This window comes from Anoplopoma fimbria, chromosome 17 (assembly GCF_027596085.1).
Source record: "Anoplopoma fimbria isolate UVic2021 breed Golden Eagle Sablefish chromosome 17, Afim_UVic_2022, whole genome shotgun sequence".
NCBI lineage: Eukaryota > Metazoa > Chordata > Actinopteri > Perciformes > Anoplopomatidae > Anoplopoma > Anoplopoma fimbria.
Window position 1 is genome coordinate 7,648,954 of NC_072465.1, and position 10,290 is coordinate 7,659,243.

The 10,290-nt window shown below is 38.1% G+C and overlaps 1 protein-coding gene across 4 annotated transcripts in view; it reads right to left on the reverse strand.

Moving 5' to 3' along the window:
* Window positions 1-3,860, reverse strand: part of foxp1b (forkhead box P1b) — a 149,544-nt gene extending 145,684 nt beyond the window's left edge. For all 4 annotated transcript variants that reach the window (XM_054617894.1, XM_054617896.1, XM_054617895.1 and 1 more), the window contains exon 1: window positions 3,678-3,860. The gene's annotated coding sequence lies outside the window, so the exon portion shown is untranslated. The remainder of the gene's footprint in view (window positions 1-3,677) is intronic.
* Between the last annotated feature and the right edge of the window lie 6,430 nt (window positions 3,861-10,290).

Below are 10,290 nucleotides of genomic sequence, written 5' to 3' on the forward strand. Positions count from 1 at the left end.
GTTTGTCTTCATCTTGTTTCAGCAAGACGCTCTGTACGATCAGCTTTTTGCTGTAAAGATTAATCGACAAGCTTCCAAATATTATATTAATCGCCAACTATTTTTCTATCCCCATTTTCAGTTTTGTTTTTTTAAACCTCTGTGGCAAAAAAACGACTTTTGAGGATGTTAACTTTGGCTTTGGGAGAACCTGATCTACATTTTTCACAATTTTCTGACATTTTCAAGACCAAACAACTAATTGATTAATTGAAAGAAATAATTGACAGTGAAAATAATTGTTAGTTGCAGCCCCTATCACACAAGTATCACGGAAGTATTTGCAAAAATTTTTTAAAAAAAATCACACATTTCACCTGGATTTAAATCAAGGGTAAAATCCGTTTCTATCAGTCTGAGAATAATAAAACACTTAACACATAAAGGGAAGGGGACTGAGCTGAATATTTGTTACAACATAATTTATTGATATAGCAGAGGCAATATGTTCTTCAGCCCATCAGGCCAACAAATTGCACCGCATGTACAACAAGCCAATGATTCATTAAAATAACAAAACTGCTTTTATCTGAGAGCAACACACCAACAGCTACTTCAAGACTGAAAGACAACACCAGCAGTGAAATCATTTCTCATCTCAACTTAAATGATCCTAGTTGCATGCACACAGATGATTTTTTTGTTTTGTCGGCGTCCCTCCCTTTTATTAAGGACAGATGACAGTAGAAGACAGTCATTAATGGCTGCATGAGTTAATGGCTGTCCTGAGCGTTTTGCTGTCTCCATAGAGACTGAGGAGCTGCACAGAGCACACCTGAAGCTGCTCCGCTCTCTGACCGATGGCCTTCCCTGGCATGGACGACCGTCTGCCCGTGCACGCCACAGGGGCCGGGACACACTAACCTTTACCCTGGAAATATTGTTCTGCTTTTCCTTTGTTATCACTTCCATTCGTGTAATATCCCACTAATGAGCGGGCTGCACTCGTGTTGCACATCGCCAGTGCTCCTACCACCTTTTGCGTGTCGTGAATCAAAACATGCAAAAATCACATGACGAATTCATCTACCAGCAAAAAAAAAAAAAAAAAAAATCCCTTTTATTCATCTGTCACCCGTCTGGCTTTGTGCAAAAGTGCTTCAAGCAAGTGTTTCGAGGGCGTCTCGCGTCTGAAACCAAATGAGGGGTGAAGAAAGGCAAATAAATCTGACAGAAACAATGGAGTGAACGTGGAACCTTATTTTCCCACACTGCACGGAAAAAGTAACTCTCCTTATCATTCAGCTGAGAGTGAAGGGGGCACACAGTCGGTTTTTTTTTGCAGCCCCTCCGTACCCAGCACAGGGTATTTCGGTGTGTGTTCACAAATACCGAGCCGTCAGATGAAAGAGAGGGCCGCTCCACTCAGGGATGGGAGTCCTCACGCTGAATGCATGAGTGACTGATTACTTTCTTACCAGTTGAACCTCAACTCGCTACAAAGGAGAGCCTTAGCCCCAGCCTGAAGAGGCCAAACTAGAAACAAGGGCTTTCCAAATAACACAAAAATTCACAGTGCCGTTGCGTTAAGGATCTTGCATCATTACAATGCATACAGCTGCTCTTCCTCAAATTTCAAGCTTTCTTCTTTTTTTTTTTACTCCCCCCCCACCCCCCCTGCCAACTCAATTTATTCAGTTGCAGCATTGAGTGGTGGAAGTATAGACATTCTAGTTTCTAGGGACGGCGTTTTGGTAGTTCCCATCGGAAACAGCAGAACGTCTGATGTACGCAACAGCCGTGTCAAGCAGCAGGCCCAGGAAAGTTGCAAAGAAAGTTCATCCCTGTGTTTTTTCAGTTTTTTTATAAAACCTAGGGTCAGCATTTGCGAAGGGTCCATTTCTGCATAAGTGAGCACACAAACCCCAGTGCCTGTTCAAATAGTCTGCAGCTCTCTCTCCCTCTCTCTCTCTCTCTCTCTCTCAGGCAGCTCATGACAACAGCCCAGCAGCAGCACTGTTTGATCTCCAATGTTTTCCTTAATCTGGGTTGTCAAGGTTCGCTTGTTGGAGGCTGTTTACTTTACTTCTCCTACAAAAAAAAAAGTGTGTTTTTTTTCCCCTCAGACAATGACTAATCCAAAGACCAAGGAGGGAGTACTGCCAGCAATAGTTGTTAAAGCTGCAGTTTCCCTTTTGTAAAAAATAAAATAAATCAGATGGTTTTAGTCCTGCTGTTGCCAGCTGCAGACTTACTGTTAAAAAAAAAAGATTAGCGCTGCCATTATTATTATTCTCTCGTGTATGCAGTTCACTCTCAATAGATATACATCATCTGTATCTTTTTTTATATGAAATTATCATTGTTGGTGAGAATACTAAATCGGTCTGACTTTACAAATGACTAATACGTCATGGATTAATAGACATTTGGAAATAATATATAAATAATAATAATATATAAATATAAACACTATCACTATTGTGCTAGTAACCAGTGCCCATTTGTCTGCAATACACCTGTTATAGAATATTAATTTAAACAGAAAACAGATCCAAAATATTTTGAATATAAATGTATTTGATTGCTTGGAATTTATTTGTACAGTGTTGCTCACGTAACGTCACATTCCTTTAGACAGTGCACTAGCATAACCACATCATTATTAGTATTATTAATAATTACTATTATTATAAACTTTATTTACACTTACAAACAATGGCAACAGGTAAATGTTAATTTAACAAAATATAATTATATTTTTTTCAACAGTGATGAAAAAGTGCTCTGCAACTTTTAAAGCCTATTTTAAAGGTCAGAAAATGTCCAACTTTAACCCACACCACGTCTGACTCAATAAAGCCACCTAGTTCAAACTTTGAGCAATACAGTTAAATAAAACATGACAAGTTGTCACAGCAATTGTTTAAAAAAAACCAAAAAACAATTCTCTAAGTCCTTTGTGTGAATGAAAAGTTGAATATCCGCTTTAATAATCGTATTGTGTAGACTACAGCCTTAAACAAGGAAAACGACGGACAGCCAAATGTGAAAGCGGACCTGCCTGTTAGCTAAAGCTGTAATATACTTCTAATTACTACAGCTCAGGGTAACAGTCCATGTCTTCCTCCGGTCTGTGAGAGTCTGGAGCACAGCTAACACGTGGGGAGGAAAAGCACCCTCCCTGGTCCGACTCAAAAGAAGAAATCACGGCACTCAAACTTCCCTTTCACCGTATAAACTTCACTTTTACGGCTGCGTCCGTAACAGGTAGCGTTGTAATGACCGGTTTACGGCTACCAACCGAGCAGCCCTCTGGCACCAACGAGCTGTATTAAAGGTGCATTCATCCCGTGGGGGGGGGTCTCGTGAGTAGTCTCAACTAAGTTAGAAACACAACTTTTATTAAAAAAAAAATAATAATAATAAAAAAAAAAGTAGAGGATTCAACATTCTCCTGTTACGGAGACGTGAACGCACCGCTAGCGTAACCCCACCGAGCAGCCCACATGCTAATAACACAGGTGTTTCTTTTTTTTCCTTTATTATTTGACTATTTCGCTAATTGTACCATTAACATAAAAAAGTAGTGCGAAGACAAACTCCGTGTGTGCTCATTTGAACGCAGCATCAGCAGGTATCTAGACACAGACACGGCACAAAGCTAACGTTAACATTGTGATAATAGTGAAACTTACCAGAGTGGGGGAAACGCTTTACAGCAGCTAACACGGCGCACGCGGAGGGGTATATCTGTTTTTTTTGTTTTTTTTGTTTTGTTGCTAGTGTGAGATAGCGAGCCCGTGCACGCGAGCTTGTGTACGGAGAACGCCCGCGACAACAAATCACACCGTAAACACAAACAACACCGCCCGCCCTCGTTGTTGGTGGTGAGGAGGAGGAGGAGGAGGAGGTGGTGGTGGTGGTGTTTGGGGGAGGAGGTGGAGGAGGGGAGGGGGGGACTAACTAACTAACTTAAACTACAAGGAGGAGAAAAAAAGAGAGATCATCTTACCGAGGAGGGCGTCGAGAAAAAAAAAAAAAAAAAAAAAAAAAAAGAAAGAAGCAAAATGTGGACTTTCGCACTCGCTGCCTCCCAGTCTGCCTCGCGGAGAAAGGCACGAGCTCCCCTCTCTTGACGCTGGTATTAGGTTTGAACACGCCGAGGGGAGACGGGCAGGGAGGGAAAAAGGGGAGAATCGCAGATTTGGATGTTGTTGTTGTTTTGATGATCCAAGTCCGTGACGTCATATCCACCTGCTGTAAACAACGTTGGTTGTTGCATCGCGGAGCCGTCACAGACGCATCGTAGTCACACAGGGGTCCGGTTCGGCGGCACTTAGTAAGGTCCCTTTCTGTGGGGAAATGTAATGATATGCGTTAGTTTTTTAGCTGGGAAAGTGTGACAGGGAGAGAGGGGGGGGGGGGCTGTCAGAAAAGCTAAAATGTCTAAACTGACTAATTACAACCGAGGCAGAATGAACTTATTATTTCAGAAAATTCTCCTGTCTTTTTTTTTTTTTTTTTTTTTTTTTTTTTTTTTGGGGGGGGGGGATCAGAGGTTCATCATAACTGTTCCAAAACCTCACTACAGGAAAAAAAAAAAAAAAAAAAAAAAATGCTTTGACATAATCATCAAAGATGTTTTAATCTCAACTGTGAGGAGTTTTAACTATTAAAAAGGGGGTGGTGTTATGGGTTTTTAAAAAAAAAAAAATGACAGATAATAAGTACAGGTTCTCTGGGTATATCTATTCTGGCACGTGGGGAAATTCTTCATGATATTTTGAAGGAGACGTCTAAATTAGAAATAGAAAAGTTATTAAGAATATTTACTTGTTTTTTTTTTGTGGTTAAACAGTTTGTGCACTCCAAAACAGTTTCACCTCAACCTGACAGTCGCAAGAAGTGCAAAAAATGAAAACATTATGACAGTAATTAAAAAATCTCTGTCACTTGCCCCCTTAGGACGAGAACTACCATGGGCCGGTTCAACAGTCCAGTTAACACTCATTGTAAAGCAACATTAATTTAACCCCGAGAGAAAATATTTTGAGGTGTTTTCTTTTCTTTTTTTTTGTCTTTGATCAAGGTCTGAGAAGCACAGCTCGTTTCTCTCTGAACGACAGTACATTACTACATTTATCATGGCTGCATCTGGGAGCAATGCTGCTGATGAACTGTCTCAGGGAAGGCTGTTCCTTAGTAGAGAGCGCCACCCTCTGACCATGGCCTGTCAAGGAAAAGTACTGTATTATTTCTACGTAATAACAAGTTTATGAGGGTTTATGTTAATACTCTCCAGTCCTCTGTTGTATATTTATACTTATTTATTACAAATAATATCCTTAAACCTTCAGCGCATGGGTGTTTGTATTCCTCGAGTCAAACCCTTTAATTACAGCATGTATTACAGATACATACAGATTGTGCTTCAAATTTAAAATGCTTGGAAACTTTTCCTGGCATTTTGACATAAATTAAACATTAACTAAATTGAATAATAAATCACAAAAAACAATTTGTAATTTGTTCTTTTGTTTTATTAAAAAAAAATCTCGTATGGCATATAAAAAAAAATGTCAATTTCAAATGTTTCAACGTAGCCTAGAATATTTTAAGTTACTGTATCTGCTCAGTTATCTGAAACAAACACAAAATAAACAAACCTATATTCATAGTAACAGTGACCCAAAATGAGGCCAAACAGGAAAACACAGCAACATATTTCCTGTTACCTTCACACTCTCACATTCCCTGGGTCTTTAATGGCCGCATAAACATTCTAGAGATAAACTCATTTGACAACATCAATTTTAACACAAGAAAATTAAAGAAAAACTGAGAGAGGACTTGAGAGCAATCCTAAATAATATGAAGGTATAAGACAGAGCTTGATATGTTCCCAGGTCTTATAATGTGCTTAAGGTTTAATTTGTATTACACACTTTATTGTTAAAGTTTATTTCTATGCATTAAAATGGTCATGTAATTTATCTTTGAGAAATAAGAAAATATACATTCTTTTTACAAAAGCATTTCCTTAAAGCCGCAGCTCTAAAACAGCAAATACCAACTGTAAATATTTAGATGTGTACATGTTGTAGTACTCACACACATCAATCACTGCATGGCCTACAACCGCAGTGTTGTGTTCAATGACCTCAGGGCCAGTGAAGCCGCAGCAACACGCAGATGTCCTCTGAGACATTGAACTGTTAGTACAAAGCTGCAGAGTTTAACTCAACCCTCTGAGTCAGCCAGAACTTAATAATTAAAATCTCTGATTTTAAAAATAATTACTTTATAAACACAAAAGCAAGACAAAAACAAGAATTGACATGAAAGATTTGACCTTTTGACCCCACCCTGAGAGAGAACTACTAAAATATTCCTATCAGTCTTTTGAATGGGTTTGTTATGATGACATCCTTCTACTTCATAACACTTTATCTTTTATAATACAACATGACTCCCATTATATCCCTAACAGGATTTGCCGTTTTGCTATTATTTGTGTACTGAGCCAGTCTTTCATAGGATTACTGCAGGGTTTTTGTTTTCTCTCTCTTCAAAAGGTTGTAAACACGATTGTCTGGTGTAATTAGTGAGGAAACATTCCTACGTATGTGCAGTTTTGTGGAGACAATCTTAACACACGATCTCTCTAATTCTTCAGTGGCTCGATCTGCATGTCAATACCGGATCTATGAGCTCAGCGGAGCCCGGCGGCCTTGTGTCTGGGGTTCTGAATTTATTAGCGCAGTTTTGTTTGGTGTCGCGCCTGTGATGCGTTGTGTGGATTAAGGGCCCCCGTCTGGATGGAGTGTAGTTACAAATTAATTGAGGATCACTATCAGTTACGTAACAGCCTCTTCACACACACACACACACACACACGTGCACACAACAAAGTAATTAGCTTTCTGTTAATTAGGTAATTAAGCAAATGAATAGGAGCTCCTCTTGATTTCCAAAGGGGGGTGGCTTTCATACGGTGTTTCTCCCCCTTGTAGCTGGGGGGCAGCAGCATTCAGCATGTAATGAAAGGGAGAGGCTGCACAGATAATGACCAGTAAATGACTATCAAGAGAGGGAAAGAAGGAGATGATACCTCGTTGTGCACCATTCTGCAGTTGTGGGGCTGATGGGGCATGCAGTTTTTTTTCTATTTTCAGTCATCAAACAGGAATAAATAACAAAAAAAAGAGCTTACCTTTTATAATAATAATAATACATTTAATTTATGATATTTTTTAAGACTTTTTTTATTTATTTATGAGCCAAACATGAAACAGTTTTAAATGATGCTAACATGTTTTTCTTTCTTTAATTTAACCCTTTAGGGCATATATAATTCAAAAGCAAATAAATAATATTTTGGAGTTGTATTACTTCACAACAAATCATCTCTAAAGGTTTTGTCGCCATTCCATTTTCACAGACTTGCACATCTGTCCATAGTGGTGGACACCAGACATTTTAAAAACAGTTCAGTATGCGTATTAACATTTACCTATTCTGATAATATAGCTAGATGCAAATATACATCAGTACTTAAGGGCGATTGATATAATAGGCTCAGGCACTTCAATGCAGTCTCAATAAAAATATAAAATAAAAAATGTAACTGCGACAAAAATCACACTGATGCATCCATTATTTTTACTTATTTAGTTTGAAAAATATATTCTTAGCAATTTGCTTTTCCTGATGCAATTTGTTTGTCTCTGTATGAATATAATCTAAATCTTATGAGAAAAAGGTTTCATGGGAATTTGTCTTCTTTCTTTTGTGACACAATATTTTGTAGTTCTTATTCCGATATCCAACAATTGTAGGTATTCCATAATCGATATCTTTCTATGGCGTCCCTCCATTATGTATTAAATAAGTGGAAAACTAGAATGTCATACGAGTGTTACAAAGTCTATATCACTGTTGATTGTGGCAGTTTTTGTGAAGTGTTATGCGAATAGATTAGTAAGTAAGTACCAGAGGAGAAAATAGAGAGCAGAGTTAACACCACCGCAATTTATTTAGAAATATGTACATAAAAGCAACATTTAGCTAAAACCTTGGCCACAATATCTGGACCTGTCTTCAATTAAAGATGCATATATTTGTGTTTCTATGATTAAGGTTGTACTCTATTAATCCCCACTGACTGCCATTACACACCTGCCTTGAGTGAAAACAGTGGGACAGTGTGCTGCATGTCAAATACATCATAGTATATGAGCAGTCTTACATAGTAATAGTTCATGATATTATTAGTTAAATTCATAATAATGGGTGCATGCTCTACATGCTCTATCATTCTTCTGCATGTGGTAAAGTAGATGAAGGACAAGAAAAGGAGATGAGCGTCATTGAAATGATCTGATGAAGTACGTTCCCAGTAACTTGAAGTATATAATGTTACGCAGTGTGTCACAGTTACCACAATACGTTCTGATAACATCAAGCTTCAGCACGCAATTTTAAGTATTTGTGGGGTGTGTAGTTTAAACTGTAACACCTACCTCATTTTATAACAATGCAGGTAATAAACCTCCACTCTTTTGGCATTCAGAAGTTTCTTACGCAGATGATGAATTATGTCAAACATCAAGATTGTAGCAGAAAGAACCGCTATAATAGTTTTAACAGAATAACTAAAAAATTAGGATTCAAAACACGTATTTAAAACATTTTCACGCAAGCGTCAAACTGAGGAGTTGCTTTTGAAATGCAACAATGTGAGCAACTTATAGAAGAGCAGGAGCATTGCCCTAAAAACCAAGAGGCTTTTCTTTGGAGCTGCTGCTGTACTTGTTTCTGATCCTGTGAAGCCTCCTCATGTGTGAATGTGGATAAAGTCACGTTTGTGAGCTGGTAAAGAGCGCCGGTCCACACCAGCCATTTTTCTTTTAACCGTTTCAATTGGCTGTGAAAGTGCAGCTCAGTGTAGGCATGGTCAGCTCAGAGTGGCGGTAGATGCACTCTGCACTGGTTTTCAAAATGACTGACCGGCCTTCTGAATCCATTTTAGAACCACAGGGGACACACACACTCTAAAACCTGAGCAAGCTGTCCGTGTAATGGACTCACGCTCGGCTTCACATCAAATTTCTGACATGTTAAAAGATCAAAACAACTAATTCTATTTGCTTTGGCTCCAGCGTACAGAGTTCACTATGGACAATAGCAGAACGGTTTAAATCAGGGTCGCTGCACACAATTTAAAAATCGAATTTAATCCTTTTTAAGAGCTCCACAAAGGAAATATATCCTTTAAGACACTTCGTACCTAGCAACATCACTGATTTCCATTTATAAATCCAAAACATACAAAATGTGTAAGTAAAAAAGTGAATACTTACACATATAAAAAACAGCTTTATAAGATATATCATAAATCCTTTCCACAGCAGAAGAAAAGAACATTAGTCATTCATTAATCATGCTTATTTATTATTATAATTACATAGAAAGAATATTATGAAATATTCTATAGTTGAAAGCGATCATTTAAAGTAGTTCACTGGTTTGTTGTTAATGTTATTATAACCTTTCCTATATGATGAAAAAAAGAGAGGCTTATTGACACAGAGGCAAATTTATAAAAGTGGTTTCATAAATGGAAGCACAATTATTTATCTTATATTTAAGGCTTATAGGTGTTTGAGATCTGGTGGCATCTAGTGGTGAATTTGCTAATTCCAACCAACGGAAAGTTATCCCAAGTGCCAAGCGTATAGGAGGAATACAGTGGCAGACACCAAAAAATAAACACGACTGGCCCTATGTAGAGCCAGTATTTGTTTTTTGTCCGTTCTGGGCTACTGTAGAAACATGGCATCTCTTGTAAAGATGTCCTGCTCTGTATGTCGATATAAACGTCTCATTCTAAAAGTTATAAAAACACAACAATTCTTATTCCCAGGTGATTATGAACTAAAGAAAACATACTGCATTTTATATTCCATTTCTGCCAACAGAGCCCCCTACATGCTACACACACTGTTTCTTTAACTGTAGACTCCAAAACAATACTTTTACTTTAACTTTGGAGCCAGAGCTACTCACGGCTTTCCTGACCTTTACGTTGGTTCATCAAGAAAGGTATTTCCCCATCTTCCAAGAGGAATACCAGTAGTGTGGTAACTGGTAGAATTACTGTAAATGTGAAAACTCAGCACTCAATAAGTGAAAGATGCTGACAACACTGAGTTATTAAAAAAAAAAAACACGGCAGAATGGCAACAATCCTTTTTATATTCGTTGTATCATGAAAAAAGAAAGACGCGTGATAATGATTGTATTTTC